This window comes from Periplaneta americana, chromosome 2 (genome assembly GCF_040183065.1).
Source record: "Periplaneta americana isolate PAMFEO1 chromosome 2, P.americana_PAMFEO1_priV1, whole genome shotgun sequence".
In the NCBI taxonomy this organism is placed as follows: Eukaryota; Metazoa; Arthropoda; class Insecta; order Blattodea; family Blattidae; genus Periplaneta; species Periplaneta americana.
Window position 1 is genome coordinate 537,731 of NC_091118.1, and position 20,537 is coordinate 558,267.

The window sequence follows — 20,537 nt, forward strand, 5'->3', positions numbered from 1 at the left end:
GCCTAAAACCACACTGATGATCCCCGATAATTTCATCTACATATGGAGTTAACCTTCTCAAAAGAATATTGGACAAAATAGACTTCTTCGTGACACAAAGATGTATTTGGAGAAGTGTATGTTATATTCCCTCATTTTAATACTACCGTCTTACTAGCGTACCGGTCGAGAGGAGCTTCTCGTGTTTAAAACGAATAAAAACAAAACAAAGAAACTCAATGTCACAGTAGAGACTGTCAGCGTTAGGGAATATTTCGCTCCAAAAAGATATGTTGGACAAGATGATGGAATCACAGCCCCTCCATGAGAACGTTATTGGCAGGTTCGCGGCCCTGAAGCTATGGAGGATCAACTTAGTGCAAAGATAGGTAAGCAATAAGCATATGAAGAGTCCACTGCAAGAATGATGGATGTCACTTTCTTGTCGGAAATGAACCAAGACTGTTAATGTATAGCTTAAGACATATAGACTGTACATAGAGAGTTATATGGCATTAACACTGATAGTCATTGTCCAGTAATGATCGGAAAATCACAGTTAAGCTTTGATCGCTAAGCATTTCAAACTTTCAATTGCTTCTCCTGAAAAATATATTCCAAATGACATCCATCATTCTTGCAGTGGACTCTTCATATCTTAATTGACATGTACCGGTAAGTGCATTGATAACTGGCAGAAATAAATACAATTAAATCACTTTCACGATTGAAGGGCATGGGAATTTATGGGAGAGAATTACTTTAGTTACATAGACTTCCGATTATCAATGCAAAGGGAGGTCTCTAGTGAAAATTTGGTCAAAATCTGAAAAAAAGTCGAAATTTGTTTTTTGCCATAAATATTATCTTTGGTTCATGGCCGATTCATTTCTACTACATTTTTTAATGTAGCGCCATTTTTAAAGCTCCGTGCGCATCCTTTAAATGTCCGCTGCAGTGGGCGGTTCTCTGTTGTTCGCATTCTCAACATTCTGTGTGATATATTTCAAATTCGGCGCAGATTTTTCGAGTGTATATGAAGAACTATATACTTCTCCCATCTAGTGGTGTACTGGCAGCACTACTTGCAGCTGGGAGGAAGCAGATGTTCTTTTGTTGATACTTGATATCCGGTTGGCGGTTTTAGTTTGTTTACTATTTTTGGGAGCATGCACGTGAGATAATTTCAACGTGTTTTATAATATTTTACTCAGTGACTGTGGTTTTATTGGTATTTATAGTGTGTATATATATAGTATTTTGTAGTTATATATATATACAATGATTTATAAGATTCACATATATATGTATTAGTAATACATACAAAGTTAGTAGGGTCTAGGCCTAAATTAATGTAGGTCATTCTAGTAATTATAGTGTTGAGATTACAGCATGGGAAGATTATCTAGAAGTCGTGCACACAAGAAACGCCCCTCTAAAAGGACACGAAAAGCGCAGCATGCTGTAAAATGCAAATTTGCAAAACAATGTGCTGCAGAAATTAGGCCTAACCTCTATCAAGAGCAGCCAGGTGTATCTAACCTCCCTAATTGTCAGGCAGGTCCATCTGCTATCCATGAGCCTTAGGAAATGTCATCCACCTCTGTATCAACAAACGCCAAGAAGCTAAAGATGTTTGAAACCACTTCTGCAGGTGAGATTGGACAAGCATTTTCTTCAGATTATTTGTTAGTTCATAAAAATGTGTGGGGTGAACTGTTAAAAAATCTGAAGTGTCATGAATGTGACAATACCGCTTTATAATTGCAAATGAGGGAGAACAATGGGTTTGCAACCAAACTAATGGTAAAATATATTGCCTGTGGTACAAACTGTGGTGAGACCTTCAGTAGCCCACAGACAATATCTGATAGTAAGAGACCACCATTTGAAGTAAATAAAAAAATGGTTGAGACCTTTGTTAGCACTGGTTCAGGTTATTCTGCTATGCAGACATTCTGCTCTGTGAGTGGCATGAAAGGTATGGCAATAGGTACATATCAAAGTCATCTTCACAAAATTGCTAAAGAAACAGATTGCTATAACCAAAAAATCCTCTTCCGGTCTCTCAGAGCAGTATGACAAGCTCACGAAGTATGTGACCCTACACTGAAATCCAGCAATGTAATGGACATAGCAGTGTCATATGATGGTAACTGGTATAAACGTGGCCATATTTCACTGTATGGTGTAGGGTTAGTAATAGATGTATTGACTTCCAAAATTTTGCCATGCATGTTCTTTCACTGCTGCTGATCTAGGTCAAAATTCTCCAGAATACACATTTTGGTTAGATGGTCATGAAAAATCTGGGGAGTGCAACAAAAATTACACAGGTAGCTCCAATACTATGGAGATGGTTGCAGCAGAGAGGCTATGGTTGAGGACTGAAAATGAATGTAGCATGTGATACACTACAATACTCTCTGATGGGGATGCGAAGACATACCAGCATTTGTCAAAACTGGCTGTGTATGGAGCAGATGTTGCAATAAGTAAAGAGGAATGCATCAATCATGTTGCAAAGAGAATGGGCACTGGTTTGAGAAATTTAGTAAAAGAAAATAAATCTCAAGGTGTTAAGCTTGGCGGGCGGGGTGTTGGAAAATTAAATGAAAATGCAATTGTAAATGGGATGCCTGATATCAGAGCAATAGGGAGGGGGATTGTTGCAACCTTGGCACATTCAGTGTCGACAGATGAAAAGCCTCATCACGACAGAAGTCCAACTGGACTGGACTCTTGGTGTTTTATAACCGGAGTAAGGCAAAGGGAGAGGAGCCTCATAGTCACCAGAACATGAACTCCAGTTATCAGAAGCAACCCTAATAACACTGTTACCCCTTTACGAGCGTCTGTCCAGTCCTGAAGTGTTCAGTAAATGTACACGTGGCGCTACCCAGAATGCGAATGAGTGTCCATTCTCTTATATGGAGAAAATGTCCTAAAGACACATTTGTCTCAAAAATCAAAATTAATATTGCAGTGGCAAGTGCAGTTGCTGAATTTAATATGGGGTGCCTGCAAAGTCAACTTGTAAAAATAACAATTGGGGAGGGGAAATTGACAGAGATAGCAAAGAATATTCTGGCTAGGCGGGACAGAAAGCGTACTCATACGAGTGAATGGAAAAGGGCAGAGAAACAAAAAAGTGCACAATGAACTAGAAAATTGAACAAAGGTGCAGCAGAAAAGAAAGAAAAGAAAAAGGAAGGCCAAACATATGGTGCTGGGCTGTTCTAGTTATGTAAGTACATTATATGCATGTCTTATTTTAAAAAATTGCCTCTATCTTAAAACTACATTTTTATACCTTCAAAATGCTCTGTGACACATAATTTTCATCTGATTGTTTTCAAATTTGGAAGACACACACTTCGAAAGCTGCTTAAAAAACTGTAGTTTTCACTCTTTATGTAGAATTAAAAATATTCCTGTTAATGGTTGTTAAAAGTCAAAATATGCAAAATTTTCAGCGGAATGGGCAGCACACAATTAATATTTTTTTTATTTCAACATGAAGTGATTGAAAGTTGAAATGACAACTTGGAATTATTAATAAGTGTATAATAAAGTAGGAAAAAAAAATTTACGGCCTATACTGAAAATGTGATTGACGTAGAGCATTTTGAATTTGCATATCATATCATAATTAAAATGTTGATAACTCAGAAACTATTTGTTCGATTGAACTGAAATTTTGCACAGAATGTTGATTTATTACATTCCTTCAGCAGTATGAATTTCATTAAAATTCGGTAAAAACCGAGTCATATGCCTTTTTGAAATCTATGAATAACTGATGCACTGTATCCTTATACTCCCATTTTTTCTCCATTATCTGTCGAATACAACATATCTGGTCAATAGTCGATCTGTTACACCTAAAACCACACTGATGATCCCCGATAATTTCATCTACATATGGAGTTAACCTTCTCAAAAGAATATTGGACAAAATAGACTTCTTCGTGACACAAAGATGTATTTGGAGAAGTGTATAAGTTATATTCCCTCATTTTAATACTACCGTCTTACTAGCGTACCGGTCGAGAGGAGCTTCTCGTGTTTAAAACGAATAAAAACAAAACAAAGAAACTCAATGTCACAGTAGAGACTGTCAGCGTTAGGGAATATTTCGCTCCAAAAAGATATGTTGGACAAGATGATGGAATCACAGCCCCTCCATGAGAACGTTATTGGCAGGTTCACAGCCCTGAAGCTATGGAGGATCAACTTAGTGTAAAGATAGGTAAGCAATAAGCATATGAAGAGTCCACTGCAAGAATGATGGATGCCACTTTCTTGTCGGAAATGAACCAAGACTGTTAATGTATAGCTTAAGACATATAGACTGTACATAGAGAGTTATATGGCATTAACACTGATAGTCATTGTCCAGTAATGATCGGAAAATCACAGTTAAGCTTTGATCGCTAAGCATTTCAAACTTTCAATTGCTTCTCCTGAAAAATATATTCCAAATGACATCCATCATTCTTGCAGTGGACTCTTCATATCTTAATTGACATGTACCGGTAAGTGCATTGATAACTGGCAGAAATAAATACAATTAAATCACTTTCACGATTGAAGGGCATGGGAATTTATGGGAGAGAATTACTTTAGTTACATAGACTTCCGATTATCAATGCAACTAGCCTACATGAGCTTTGAAAACCTTGCAACAATTTTGTGCTTCACCTACTTTTTCAGGTATGAGCCGCTACTCCTGTATACACCCCATAATAATAATTAGGCTTTGTAATTCAGCTACCTATAAACTGGAATGAGGTTGTCTGATACAAAGTACATCACAGCGCAGGTACAGATATGTTCGTATACAAAATAGTTACGCATCCTCTCCTCTCATCCTCTAGTACAGCGGTGACCAAAGTGGGTGTCGTGATTACATCGTGTAATCATAGACATTCAAACGGGTACGAGGAGCTTACTGTACATTGCTGTGTGTTTCATTCACGTACTGAAGGCAAGCAGTGGCGGTATCATGTCGCTCTACAAACTGTGTCTCTACAAGCAATAAGAGGTGGTATCGTAAAGAATGAAGAACGTTTTTCTTGTTCTTTCAGACAAAATGTAATAGGCTATTATGTTTACTTTGCTCAATGGTTCAATTAGGAGAATGTATATAGAAACATTAATTGCCACGCTGAATGATGTATTATTATTTTTAATATTATTATTATTATTATTATTATTATTATTATTATTATTATTATTATTATTATTATTATTATTACTGACCACTAAGTATGTGTTTCTATAATTCTTCTGTACGTGCATGAATATTGATATTTTTAGATCTTCTCCCTAGAAGGGTAAAATTATTAGGTTTTATTTCAATTTTAATCTTCTTAATCTTTAGATGAGGGTAACTGTTACAACTCTAAAAATTTCCTACTAGGACATAAATGCACATATAACAGTTTTAAAGTTATGCTATTTAGTTTTTTTTTTTTTTTTTTTTTTCAATTGGAAAGTGTTATATTTTACGTTGTAACAGTTTTCCATTCTCAACTGTTGCTAAAAGCAATGTTCCATTTTGACTTGTAACACTTTCGCACTGAAAATATCCATGCTTCGAGTTTAGATTTTGCACACCTTGCAGTACTTACAATAATGGTAGCATAATGCTGCCTGCATTGTGTTAAACATAATGTTGTTATTAATTTTGTCTTCACCATCGATGTAGTATTGAAATATTAATCATCGTGCATATTCTTACACATTAGTATTTAATTCACTTTAATCCTTCATATTTTATATCCCTAAGAAAGTTCAATGTTGTATATATACTGCATATAAGAATAGTACAGAAACAGAGAAATTAAACCTGCAAGAAAGTTATAATAGAGATATAAAGAAGAGAAACATCAAGGGCTACAAAACTAAAGATATTGAATCAGCAAAACAGGCTCCAAGCAAAGTTTTGTGCTACTCTGATCTTCAGGTCGTAGGCTACTTCTTTCATCTTGTGGTGAGTGTTCATCTTTATATTATAAAAGAAAACTGTCTGTTACAAACTCACAATATATGAATATGACCACCTCTGTGGTGAGGGTTTTCCTCAACCGTAAGCCAAATGCCAGGAGATTCGGGCCACAATGTCTCTGAATATCACCGGTCTCATTCATCATCGAAATCTTATCCATAACCACTGCCTGCTGGATCACATCCTTTGGCTGCGTAACTGCCTGCTCATTCCTCTTCCTTAGCATTGAGTTTCGTGTGGACATTATTGTCCAGTTTCGACACTAGAGCGCAGCAAGTAACTGCCGTTGAATTGGCTGTACTAAATGTGTAGAATTAATTATACTGTCTTATTTGACATCTTAGAAGTAATTCAGTGTTTGTCAGTTATTGTTTATTAATGATATGATTTTCTTCTTTAAAATAGGCTACATTGGAAGACAGGAACATTCGGTTTGAAATACATTTAATTTTGTGAGATATAAAACTTGGTTTCCTGAAATAACAATATTAATTATAATATATTTGCAATGGTGTCTTGTTGTGCCCCATTCTGCAAAGCGCACAGAGGAAAATTGAAATTCAGAAGATTATCATTTCATGAATTTCCATCTAATAGTGAGCTGCGGGAAAAGTGGTTAAAGGTTAAATATTATATCAAGAGAAGGTGACAAAAGAGGAAGTAAGTGGATTCCTTCTGATCGTTCATGTGTGTGTAGTTTACACTTCAAACAAGAAGATTTTAAAGAAGATACAAAATATAGGAAACTGAAAAATTTGTCGATACCAAGTATATTTCCTGGATATCCTTCATACAAGAAACCTTCTAACAAGAGGAAGAGAAAAGTCAGAAACTCAAGTTCATCATTCTCTGAGAAGACCAACGTCTCAAGATTGGCTGCACAATGTCAGGAGGACATTGAAGCCGAATATCGTGAGAAAGACATAGAAGCCGAAATTATAAAAGACAAGGCAGATGTAAACGTATATTCCAGTCATATTGCTGTTCAAGTAAGTACTGTAAGATTAAGTGAACTGGAATACCATAAAAAATTAAATAAAAATCTTCGAGCGAAAGTGTACAGACTCGAAAACAAAATTGTGGAAATAGAGAAGGAACTTCAAGAGGCGAAGGAAGAAATTAATAGCTATACTGAGACAAAGTCAGTAAAAGGTAAAAGGTAAAGGTATCCCTGTAATATGCCATGAAGGCACTTAGGGGACATGGAGGTATAGCCCCATGGTTTCCATGACCTCGTCACTAAAATGAGGTGGTGTGGTCGGCACCACAGGAAAGACCTGTTAATCAATTTTATAGGAGGATGAGTGAACCTCAGGTCCGTTCTGAAAGTTTGGCAACAAGAAAAAATCCTGTCACCACCTGGGATCGAACCCCGGACCTTCTAGTCCGTAGCCAGTTGCTCTACCAACTGAGCTACCTGAGAGAAAGTCAGTAGATAACAGGAAGGAATCAGCACATGATGGCTACAAAATGGCTGCATATATATACTGGATCAAATTAGAAATTAAAAAAAAAATCGTCCAAAATGGTCCGAGCCAATTATTCGGTACTGCTTATGTTGGCGAATATCGCCTCCTAAAGGCTACGACTTTGGAAGAAATTTGAAATTAATACAAGCACCGTCGCGCAGCATATTAGATAGGCATATGGGCTCAACAGAATATGGCATTGGTGTTTCCCCTTTAATTAAACAGACACTTAAGTTAGAAGCCACAAAATTGAATGAAATTGAGAAAGTAGTTTCTCTTATATGCGATGAAATGGCAATAAAAGAAAGCTTGCTTTATAATAAAGAAAAGGATAAAATTTTTGGTTTAGTCGAAGCTGAAGGAGTTTCTAATAAAGAAATAGGAATAAATCCCGTCTTAGCCAACAAACTTCTGTGTTTAGTTATTCATGGATTATTTACCAAGTACACAATACCGGCAGCATATTTCATGGTACGAAATTTGCAAGGAAATGATCTGCTCTTATTAGTTCAGCAAGTGTTGAAAGCTGTAAAGACTTGGATTTCATGTGCTTCGGCTTGTAACTGATAACCATAGAACTAATACTGCTATGTTTAAGGGTTTAGGCAGCGGAGATCTACAGCCTTGCGTAGCACACCCATGTAACTTGCAACATAATTTATATTTAAGTTTTGATTACTGTCACATCATCAAAAACATCCGTTCACAGTTTCTAGACCAGGATATAGCAGACAGAGAAGGAATGATCAGTTCAAAATACATCAAGGAAATATACAGGATACAAAAGGACTTAGCTGTGAAACCCATTCGATTTCTAATGAGGAAGCATGTCGAACCCAGTTCCTTTGAGGAAATGAACGTTCTTTATGCTGTACAGACATTTTCACTGGAAGTTACAAGCACTTTGGACTATATGAAGGACAATCATATAGTCCTACGTCTGACATCTCGGGTAAATTTTTCAGAAGCAGGACCAACAATACGTTTCATGAAAAATGTGTACAAATTTTTTACTGTACACAACATAAGCGATAAATTATCTGTTTACAGTATTTTACTCGGCATTTCTTTTCGGGGACGGGGGAGAATTTTTTAATGAGCGCAAAATTTATCACACTTCAAATGGGCCTTTTATATATGGGGAAGTTACTTTGTGGCAATACTGAACTTAATAAAACAGTAGACCAAGTGTCCGTATAACAATTTCATGGATTGGAAGATACTGCAGGAAGATACCACATACCGTCGTTAATTCAAACCGTGATTTCCAATAATCTTGTAGCTCGGTTAAAGGAAGCATATATTTTTTCGTAAATATGTTTAAACTTGTTGAAATATTTTATATAAGTTTCAAATATTATTTTTATTACGTTAATTGATTTTAATAATAATTTTAGTAAATGCCTAAAGCAAGTATAGGCCTACTTGTTTGGATGTAGTATCGCTTAGAAAAAAAATTAAGTTTTAATTTCAGTATTAATAGTATTGCATATTAAGCATTGCGGAAGGATTCGGACACCCTGGGCCATCGTTTCCATAAGCCCTTGTCTCTTCTAGTACCTAAGACTTCGTAATAATAGTTATTTTAGGGTATTCTGCATATATTGATAATGTTAATAGTGGTGGGCACTACCTGCCACCTAGCGGCAAAATAACTTTTTTCAAGACTCGCACATAAGCGTTGATTGAGCAGGCAGTGTAAACAGCCATAGGATGTGTTCCAGCAGGCAGTGTCCATAACAAATCAGTAATACATATACAGTCGCCATCTAGTTCACAACAATAGAACTAGTCTCAACAATAGTACACAGGCCTTCGGATTTCACCCAGAAGATTAACTCACGATGTGACCAAAGATGATAAAGCGAGTATAAATAATTGCAGGGGAAAATATATATATGAATGACATCACAAACAGCCAGGACCATTGTTATTTTTGACATGAGGGCTTGGCCAAAAGAAGTTCAAATCAGATTGACACATGTCTCTATAAATTTCTTACTTGTTTGCCAAACACAGTAACAAACCAGGTAATTTTGTTTTTAGACAATTGTGCTGGACAAAACAAGAACAAATTCATTTCCTCATTACTTTTGTACTGCGTAACTAACCTGAGTCATATAATGTCATAACTAGGGAAAGGAAGTTCATGCATTTGCATATTTGTTCTCTATCGTTGTGTGAATATGCTGAAAGATTATCTACATGAATCACAAATTTCTGAATACAATGATATTACTTTTATTGTGCATAAAAGTGCATATTTTGCCTTTTATTTTAACATTTATGCAGGGAAACTCCATATTATGAATGTTTATTTGTCTTTCCCTCATTTTTAAAAGTGTGTAACCTCGTAAACAAGATTAATTTATGTTTATGAATTTTGAACGTAACGATGACGCCTTCATGGGAAGCCTCTCAAGTTAGCAATTTGTATTCCTTTATTGCAGTCTTTAGCAGATTTCGATAGAACAATGTCCAGTTTAACATCAGTTCCAGGAAATGTAGGAGATAAGTGAACGAGAAAACAGCAAATATTCTTTCCAAAAACCCTGGCTATTATCAGCTTAAAGAAATTCAAGATATAGCCTACTCGAAGGAAAAACACCCCACAAACCAACAACATTTCTATAGAACAGCTCCCAGATTTTGTGCAAACCCCTCTTACTTTTTGTGACGTAGAACGAAGTTTTTCGCGCTACAAAGCTATGCTGAGAGACGACAGGCGAAGAATGACAACAGAAAACATACGTCACTGCTTAGTTGTGAACTGTAAGAGCATAAATGGAGCATACAGCAATGAGGCAACCACTTCAAAATCCATAGACTAAACGTAAGTTACCTATACCTTATTATTCTGTTAAAATAATCTCTCAGACTGATAATGCATATTTTGTAGCATATTTATCTATTTTTACGGCATAAATGCATACATATTCTTCACGTTTACAGGGCATGAACTTCCTTTCCCTGGTCATAGCACAGAAATTTTTAATCACAGGTCATACCCAGAATGAGAATGACTGTGCATTTTACTATTGAACGGTGGGGGTGGGAAGAGTTCTTAAAGGAGGACCTATTATACTGCCAACGATGCAATAGGTACCAGTACTGAAATTGGTCAAGAGAAAAGGCAATACCCTATGTACAAAGTCAATGAACTAGATACACCAGACATCTTAGATTTGAAATACTTAACACAACAAATGGAAAATAATTTTTCCAGAAATGAAAATGGTGATAATGTAAACTGGTCTAAGATGAAGACCGTGGAGGTTAGAAAACAGGATCCTTTTGCCATCTCTTTTAAGCACTCCTATGAACAAGGTGATTTAAAAAAAAAACAAGTATTCGACAAAAAAGGAAAGGCAAGTCTTCTTTAGCAATACTAAAGCCAGCATTTTCTTCGCCTCCAGGGATAATTGCGGAGGGGAGGGGATGGGGGAATTTGCTTGATGTTTGTAAAAGTGGTATCATTCCAAGCATCCATGCTCAATTTTTATAAAACTTTGAAAGTTTCCAATGGTGTTGAAGAAAATAGAGTTACATTTGACTAACAAATAAACACATGCTTTTTCTCACTACAAGATGCAATTTATTTATTATTATTATTATTGTAGTCATCCTGGTTGGTGTAATTTATTTCTTTTTATTGTTGTAATAATCCTGATACCAACCAATCTCATTTTGTTTCCAAATCTATATTTGACATATTTTTCCATTGCATTATCTGAACTTATTACATAGTCATATTAGGAAAAACCTGTTGCAAATAATAAAATATTATGTAATACAGTTACAGTATATCTGAGAAGTTTTGTCTGGATATTTTAATGCGAAAGTATTGCAACTAAAAAAAAAGTCACATAAAAATTACATAAAATAAATACCGACAAAATTAATTTCTTAATAAACTTCATCATCATCATCATCATCATCCTTCACGAATTAGGCCTCTGTAGACCTGTTTCAGCCCCATCTAGCAGTCTTCTTAAAGGTCTTCATGGTCGACGATGTCCTCTATGCTTATACTGCATCATAATTTTTGGGATTCTTGAATTTTCCATTCTTCTTACATGATCTAGCCAACTGAATTTGTATCTGCTAATTTTTTCTTCTACTGACTCTACTTCTAATTGTTCTAAAATTTCTTCGTTCCTTTTTCGGTCTAAAAGAGTATATCCTGCTGTCCTGAAAAATTTCATTTCCTTTGCTTTGATTCTGTTCATGTCTCTTTTCTTTAATGTCCAAATCTCACTTCCGTATAAAAGGGAGGGTAATACTAGTGTATTATATATTTTTATTCTTGTAGATTTTTGTACTAATTTAGCTTTTACTGTATTGTTTATTATTCCTAGAATATGTGTAAATTTGGTAATTTTCTTGTTCACATCTTTTTCATTTTGATAAAATATTTCACAACCCATCCTCACCTTCTCGTGGTCCACCCTGTTTCTACCAACGATGAAATGGCGACCGAGTCACAGCGGTATAACTGTTTCATCAAATGCAGAGGAAATGCTGCATTACAAGCCTGTCCAGAGGCTAAAAGTAGCAGCCCCACTACTGGACTACCTAACGATAAGGCTAGTAACCTATCTTAGGGAAAATTACATTACTTTCAAGCCTCAAAAAAGCAGTATAAGGATTTAATAAACTTCTATAACAATAATTAATGTATATACCAATTTTCATTGATGTGAGATGATTATCTGATTTACCATCTACAATGGAAACTTTAGGAAAATGTATTATACATCTTTCGCGTGTTAAATATTTTAGTACCTGGTTAACTAGTTTCAGAGTTCTGAAGATGGCCCATAACAGGCTGATACTAGTTAACCAGGTACTGTAATATTTAACACACAAAACATCATAATACATATTAGGAAGTGATATAGTATTAAAAGTTGTGTAATCAAAATGGAAAACTTTAAATGGCTCTACTGAAAAATCTCTATTTTTGAGTTGTAACAGTCTCGTTCTGAGTCATCAAGTTATTTTTCAATATGATATCATTAAAAGCGACATACGCAGCAGATTAAATCGGTTAAGGCACTTGCCTGCCGATCCTGAGTTGTGCTCGGGCGCGGGTTCGATTCCCGCTTGGGCTGATTTCTGGTTGGGTTTTTTCCGAGGTTTTCCCCAATCGTAAGGAAAATGTCAGGTAATCTATGTCGAATCCTCAGTCTCATCTCGCCAAATACTGTATCTTCTCACTATCACCAATTCCATCGACATTAAATAACCTCGTAGTTGATACAGCGTCGTTAAATAACCAAGTAAATAAATATGCAGTAGATTAGCTGATTTTCATTTAGTATGCCAATTGAAACTATGTTCAGCTATTCACCCCGATATTGACAAACTGGGGAAAGCTAAAAGGTACTAGCATTCCTCTTCAGAACATGTGCACCACGAATAATAATATTATGCGACTGTCTCTATTATATTATTATACGGAAGGCATTCTGGACTCTCAAGTTTATCATACTGGAGAGAACACTCAGCAAAAAACTCAGAATAGAAATATTGGAGACCCGCGTAACTCCTGTACTGTTATATGGGTGTCAGACATGGTCTCTCACTGCCAAACTTCGTCTCCAAATATGCCAAAGGAAGATGCTGAGAAGGATACTAGGCTTATCACTGAGGGACAGAGTTCCAAACGAAGTGCTACAAAATATGTCAGCAATTAAAGATCCAGCACTGCAAGCCACCAATACCAAATGGAAGTGGGGAGACCATGTTGCAAGACTTAGAGATGGAAGATGGACGCAGAAAGTCACACTATGGGACCCCCGCATTGGCAAGAGATCAGCAGAAGACCGAGAAGAAGATGGACCGACCTCTTCAGTGAACGAGTAGGAAGCCATTGGTCAAGCAGAGCAAGAAATAGGGAAGACTGGAAAAACCTAAGAAAACAAGTGAACAGTGACTAAAACCAGTGCGACAGAAACAAGTGAACAATATCAAAACACTGCAGAATGTGAACCAAGTGAACAATTTCAAGCATGTAAACACCTCTTATGGGGAGTAGCTCACAGCGTGAGTCAAATAGAGCTCTCCCTCTATAGGAGGAGGCCTTTGTCCTTAACAGGACATTTTTAGATTAATCATTTCATTTCATTTCAGTGTTCTGTATTGCATTGTGTTACTTACAAACCGCCTTCAAATACGCCACTGGCGACGACATAGCCAGCGATGAGTCAAAGTATATCTCACCCCTACTTATGAGTTTCGCATCCCTGTACTAGACCCTTCAGATTCATCCACTTCATCTGATGAAGAACACATAATTTTAGAAATTTATCGAATAACTGTTTTCAAACATTCTTTTTCTGGCACAGATGGACCTATAAAATTGGCTCACCTCCTTCTTGTTATTTACTTACTGTTATCTTATTTATTTCCTCATAGATATAGTGCTACAGTGCTGGACGATCAATAATATCTATTAAAATATTGTAGATCTAGATGTGAAATACTTTTTGTGGAGTGGCCAATGAGTATTATAATTACTCTTATTAAATTTGTAATATCAAATTCTGTATATTTTCAGAAACCTAATCTTGAACATCATACTTCACGTACCGGGACTTCTCATGAAATACCAGATAATTGTGACCGGATATTGACTTCTGATGAATATAGTCAGGTATGACCAACATTTTACAATATGACTCAATGAAAGTTCTTAAAATATTGGCTAATGTTGTATTAAGTTGTGAAATAAGAATATTAAAATTACCAACGTAATTCCAAATATGAAATAAAAATGTCATGAAAATGATGTTCTTTGCCATTATACAGCAAGGTATGTTAAATATTTGTCCATTGTAAAATTCTTGCAAATCCAGTTTTCTTCCATTGCAGTATTTTTTCTCTTGCTGTAATCCTTCCCCGAGATGAATGATAAGAAAGATGATGGTTTGTTTTTAGCCTCCCCAAAAATATATATATAGACTGTTAAAATTTCTCTCATTTCAATTCCTCAGGATTTGTAAGAGGCTTCTCAAGACACATGCACGCACGCGCACACGCACACACGCACGCACGCACACACACACACACACACGTGTTCTGCCCAAAGGCAGGCCTTTCACTGCAAACCCAGCATTCTCAAATCTTTCCTATTCTCTGCATTCCACTTAGTCTCTGCACATGATCCTTATGCAGTGACACCTCATATATTATTAAACTGACCTTTGAAATGACCTTAAAATTCAAAATATATCATTCAAAGTAAATTCATGATTAATATTTGAGGAGAAAAATTCGCTCTGGTGCCGAGGATCGAACCCGGGTCCTTGGTTCTACGTACCAAGCACTCTGACCACTGAGCTACGCCGAATTCAATCCACAGCACCGGATCGAATTCTCCTCCTTCAATGTTTCCCTTTGTGGCCTGACTGCAAGTTAGGCATATATGTTGACTAATATGTTCAATGTCAACTGCCATTATACTAGGAGCACACTTAGCTGAGTGACTCATATCGTCGTTGTTTCTGCAATAACTCCTATGTGCAAAATACACAAATTTTCAGTAGGAGGAAAAAACACATTTATTCATCTTCATACGTATTGTGAATTCTTACATTTTCGAAAGGAAGAAATATAATTACATATAGGAGATTTTATTATTTGTTGTATCACTATTTAAGTTAATTTAATAGAAAAATAAATCTGAAAATCGATAAATATGTCACATAGGAGTTATTGCAGAAACAACGACGACATGTAGCTACACACAGGGTTGCCAGGTGATGAGTGATATTATGGTAACATGATACCGGTACTGAAGTTATCCTTTTCTACCAAAGATTATAATAAATTCTTACACTACGAAATATGCAGTTTGTATCAGAACTTTATTTTTCACTAAATAAACTCAACCTTAAACCAACAATTCTCTTTATGCCTCAAAACCTTTGATTAAACCAGTTTCATAATGTTGAAAAATTAGACAAGCTAAATGTACAAAATTGTGTTTGTTTTTGAGCAACATTAAACTGACACTGAGAATTTATTTTAACAATACGATAAAATTAAAATTCAGTCATTCAACATTATTCATCTCATATCTATATATAATCAGCTCATGATCTTTGTTATTCTATCAGAATAAATCACAATCTTAACTAATCATTACAGCACGCAGACTTACGATGTGGATTCGTTTCAGCCTAGCAAAATCTTTAAGTGCCACGGCCGATCTTCACAGGAAAAGGAAAACCTCTTTTAGAATTTCAATAATTTCACCAAAATCCCACAATATGCACAAAAGAAAAACTCGGTGGGCTATAATTCAATTAGTTTTAGAGAAAAACCCAAGTACAGTGGCCAGTTTACCTTCACATCATGGGTTGAGATATAGGCCTATGGTTCCCAAACATGGACACCAAGCCTTTCCGGTCTGAGCTGATGGCTCCAGCTCTAGTCAGCTACTGTACAGACTGACTCAGTCTGCACCATCGAACTGGCGGCCAAAGGGCCATCGACGCATGCACGTAGAAACGAGAAAACATATCAGAATTTACCACATCGAAAATCTTTCTCTGAACGCACATGCTCTAAAATTATAAATAAACAGCAATCACACATGTCATTACATCCTGCCGGATTACAAAGACAAATCATTCATACACATACCGTTACAATATCAATATTTACAAAGCAGGGGATGCTTGGATTGTTTTTTTTTAACGGCAGGTCTGCAGTTCTTAACTAATCATGTACAACAGATGGCGAGGGATAAAGATTTTTGTTTGTCATGTAATTCAACGTTTTCGAAGTTACATGAAATTCTGTCCTAACCTTGTATGCATTAAAAGTAAATATGTCGGTTGCTACATTAACCATTTTTTTAGTAGGTTATTTTACGACACTTCATCAACATCTTAGGTTATTTAGCGTCTGAATGAGATGAAGATGATAATGCCGGTGAAATGAGTGCGGGGTCCAGCAACGAAAGTTACCCAGCATTTGCTCATATTGGGTTGACGGAAAACCCCGGAAAGAACCTCAACCAGGTAACTTGCCCCGACTGGGAATCGAACCTGGGCCACCTGGTTTCGTGGCCAGATGCGCTGACCGTTACTCCACAGATGTGGACTTAACCATTGTACAGTATCGTTTACTCTCCGTTGCTTACACTCCCACTCCCCTTTGCGCTGCATATGTCTCGACATTGTGAATTTTCTCTCTTCATTCAATTGCACTTTGGAATTTTTTTCAATTTCACTTGTCGACTATTGATTGCTTCTCAGTTGGGATTATAGCCTGGTTCGTTACGAATCATTTACACAATTGTGAGCGTTCTATCACTTCGCATTCTCGAGTTACACTGCCAAGGCTACTATGGGACCTGCCAATTCGTGCCTAAACTTCCCCTCTACCGCAGTGAAGATAGATGATGTGACTCACTCAACTCAATGATACGTTGGATACATTTACCCTACTGTCGGTCTCCATTTACTTTATTGGAATGTGTCGCGTAGTTTAGGAATTATATGCATGACAAAACTGGCCTGAAAATGTATCTACCGAATTCCTGGGATATTACTTAGTGTTGAACAGAACTTATACACGCTAAAAAAAATAAGAATGGCTTTAGTATAAATTTTCTGGCTTAAACACATTGGAGATTTGAAAGTAGGCTCTATTAATATCCTTCCAGCCTGTTACTGACCAGAAGAAACTAATACACAGGGAATAGGGGTTGCCAATTTCAGCTCTAGAACAAATATTCAACTCAATATCATTAAATGATACAGTGAGTCTACTAGAGCTTAATATTCATAGAGTGAACAGTAAGTAATATCCATAATTTCAGGGAGTTGTTTGAGATATTTCAAACAAAACAGTTTAATACAATTTTGCTCGTTTTTGCTTCCTTTTGGAGATAAAAATTTTTTTATATGAAACATTTCATAGCACGTTTTGGGAAAGCCACTGATTTAATCCCAATATACTCAGTCAATTTAAGAGAGCAATGAATAAAATTATGATAATGAATGATTGAAAGAATTTTAGTTTTGTTCTTCAAATGTGCACAAATTTAATCCGGATAAATGTAAGATTGTTGTTGTTTTCTAATGCCAGGCATATGACAATAAAGTCATTTGACCTCTTGCACTCCAATATTTTTCAAAGATATTATCATGGTCAGCCACTGAAGCACAGATTTTGAGGTGTTCCGAATCCATTTCTTGGTTTCAGTTGCACAATGGGCAGTTAGGGGACTGATATATTCCAATTCTATGCAGGTGTTTGGCCACATAATCATGGCCTGTTGCCAATCTAAATGCGCTACAGACGATTTTCGTGGTAAATCGGGAATTAACTGTGGATTATGATGCAGAGAGTTCCATTTTTTCCCCTTGAGATTGTGTTATCAAATTTTGTTTGTTGAAGTCTAAGTATGTAGATTTAATAAATCTTTTCACAGAGTAATACGTAGATTTAGTAGCAGGCTTGTTCTCTGGAGATCAAGGATCCATCGGTGTATAAATGAAGCCAGTTTTGTGGAGGGTACCTAATATTAATTGTCTCTAAAGACAATTGTTTCATTATTTCAGTGTTTACTTCTGATTTCAGTATTTCTTCTGTTAAATTTAGATTATATTCTATATGTAATAGAGTTAAAGGGTTTGGTTTAATTTGTAAGTTTTCTTTTAAATTCGGGATATTGATTTTCTGTTTTAATTCTTGAACCATGGATATGAAACTTTTTTGAGTTTTCAGTCTACAGAGAGGACTGTATGAATGCCAATTGTTTCCTGGGAATCTGATAAGTTTTTCATATTGAATCAGTGCTTTTTCTTCTATTGTCATTTTGATGCTGTTAATATTAGTGAGGAATCTCATAGAATCTATGGAGTTGTTTTGATTCCACCAGTAATGGCCTGTGAGCTTGGTTTTAAACATATTCTACTTCGTTTATGACAGGTGAAGTAATTAAAATTTCTCCGCAGTATGTCAGCACTGACTGTATAAACATTTTGAATGTAGTTTATAAAGTATTCCTGGAGCATCCCCAATTCTTTCCTGCTAGATTGTAAAATTCTTTTGCTGAACGAGAACGAGAAATTAATGATATTACTTATGGTTCAATCTGTATAAGGAGAAATACAGAAAATTGATTTAAAAAGCAATGGAATATATGAGGCACTGCGTATAGCAGGGGTGAACTCAACAAAGAATCACGATTTCAAGTTTGCTCCTAATACAACGTATCGACAATGCCTCATACTCTTTCCAGCATAATTATTACTATTTTCTTTTCTTCTTCATAGCTGCCGAGTGGTGCATTGCAGTTATCTGATTCAAAGGAGGATCTCCTATAAGATATTCTGCACAACAGTCTTGCTAAGGAAAACAAGGAGATTCTAAGACTGAGAAAAGTACTGGTATTGAAAGTAAGTAATACTTTAGTATATATAAGTTACATAAATCAAAATGTATGTTGCTGACAGACCTTTTATAAATGTTATAACACTGGCTCTTCATCTGACAAACATTTATTGAAATCAATTTTTAAACACATACTTCTTTACTTTGTAGACAAGATATATTCATATCAGCTTTGGGACTGTAAGCTTTCCATTAAGAACTTTATTTTATTTCACTTCCACAAGGAAATACGTATGTGTTATTATTATCTGCTTTATACCCACCTTCCTTTTAGTACATAATAATGAATTGACACACATATCAGTAGAGCCCGGATTTTATGTAATATGGAAATGAGAAATATGTACTGTACATAAAGTGGCAAAATATGTAGATAAATATGTAATAAATAGGGCAAGGTAATTAATGATTTTACATCTTTTTCTTATGAAGGTTTAAACATTGCTAGCATATATGGAAATGTATGACATTAAAAACCGGGTTAAATAAAAGCAATTCGTTAGGGCATTTTTTTGCATTTTCTTAATTTTTTTACGGATGTCATTTTTTAGCAATTTTTAGGTTATTTTGAGCATTTTTTACACTTTTTAGGAAGGCTGTGACATTATTTGTATTTGATTTGAGATTTTTATTATAATTCAGTATTTTCCTTGTCAATACAATTTCTTGGAATTAAGTAGATGTTTGCTAGCTTCTACCCCTATTTTTCAAGGTATGTGCATAATGAACTTGCCCACTTCTAGGAATTTTATTCAAATTCCTAGAGCGTATGCTAGCTTGTACCCCTATTTTTCAAGGCATAATGAACTTGCCCACTTCTAGGAATTTACCCACACTCCCACAGAGATTCCTTTCTCCAGGTAAACTGGCATTGTTATGCTGTTAATTGAGGTGGTCAGTTGTTTCTAGTCGTCTGTGTGAACAGGTCAAGAGCAAAATGCCTAAAGTAAAGGAAACTGCTAGTGTTAAATTAAAGGCATTTGTTTCAAAATATGGAGAAAATATTTTTTCAATGGAGAGTGGCTGCTGAAAAAAAGTATATGATAGAACAACACATGTCACGGGAGAAACATAAACGTGGCCTGCAGAGACTTGAAAATAAATCCAGTGTAAACTTACAGCAAATGCTTCTGGGGGATACGTGTTCAACGTTTTCGCCATTTTGTGAGAAACTATGCGAAGCTTTTCTATCGGCTGATATTCCACTTCACAAACTGAATCATCCTAAGCTCCGAACTTTCTTAGAAGAGGAGACCGGAAAATTAATTCCAGATCCTAGAACATTGAGAAGAACATACATAGCTCGGTGCTATGACAAAACTTTGAAAAAAATAAGAGAAATGATTGGAGAAAGAAATGTATTCGTATCCATTGACGAGACAACAGACTCTATGGGCTGTTATGTAGCTAATGTTATTGTTGGAGTTTTAGAAGCACGCAGCCCTGGAGAACAATTTCTACTACATTGTGAGCGTCTGGACAAAGTCAACTGCTCGACGATCAGCTTAGTATTTGACCATGCATTGAGAATACTTTGGCCTGATGGGATTCGAAATTCCAATGTATTGCTTTTTATAACAGATGCAGCACCCTACATGATGAAAGCAGCTGCTTCTTTAAGTGCACTGTACCCAAAAATGGTACATGTGACGTGTTTAGCG

General features: G+C 35.9%; 1 long non-coding RNA gene across 4 annotated transcripts in view; it reads left to right on the forward strand.

The window, feature by feature from the left end:
- Positions 1 to 884: 884 nt before the first annotated feature.
- The window catches only part of LOC138711692 (uncharacterized), a 44,511-nt gene continuing 24,858 nt past the window's right edge, over positions 885 to 20,537 (forward strand). Inside the window, exons 1-4 of one of the 4 annotated variants that reach the window (XR_011335425.1) lie at positions 885 to 1,210; positions 1,371 to 3,226; positions 14,024 to 14,119; positions 18,759 to 18,881. This is a non-coding gene — a long non-coding RNA (uncharacterized lncRNA). Of the gene's footprint in view, positions 1,211 to 1,246; positions 4,232 to 14,023; positions 14,120 to 18,758; positions 18,882 to 20,537 lie in introns of those variants that run through there. The other 3 variants (XR_011335426.1, XR_011335427.1, XR_011335424.1) reach the window with 3 other exon arrangements.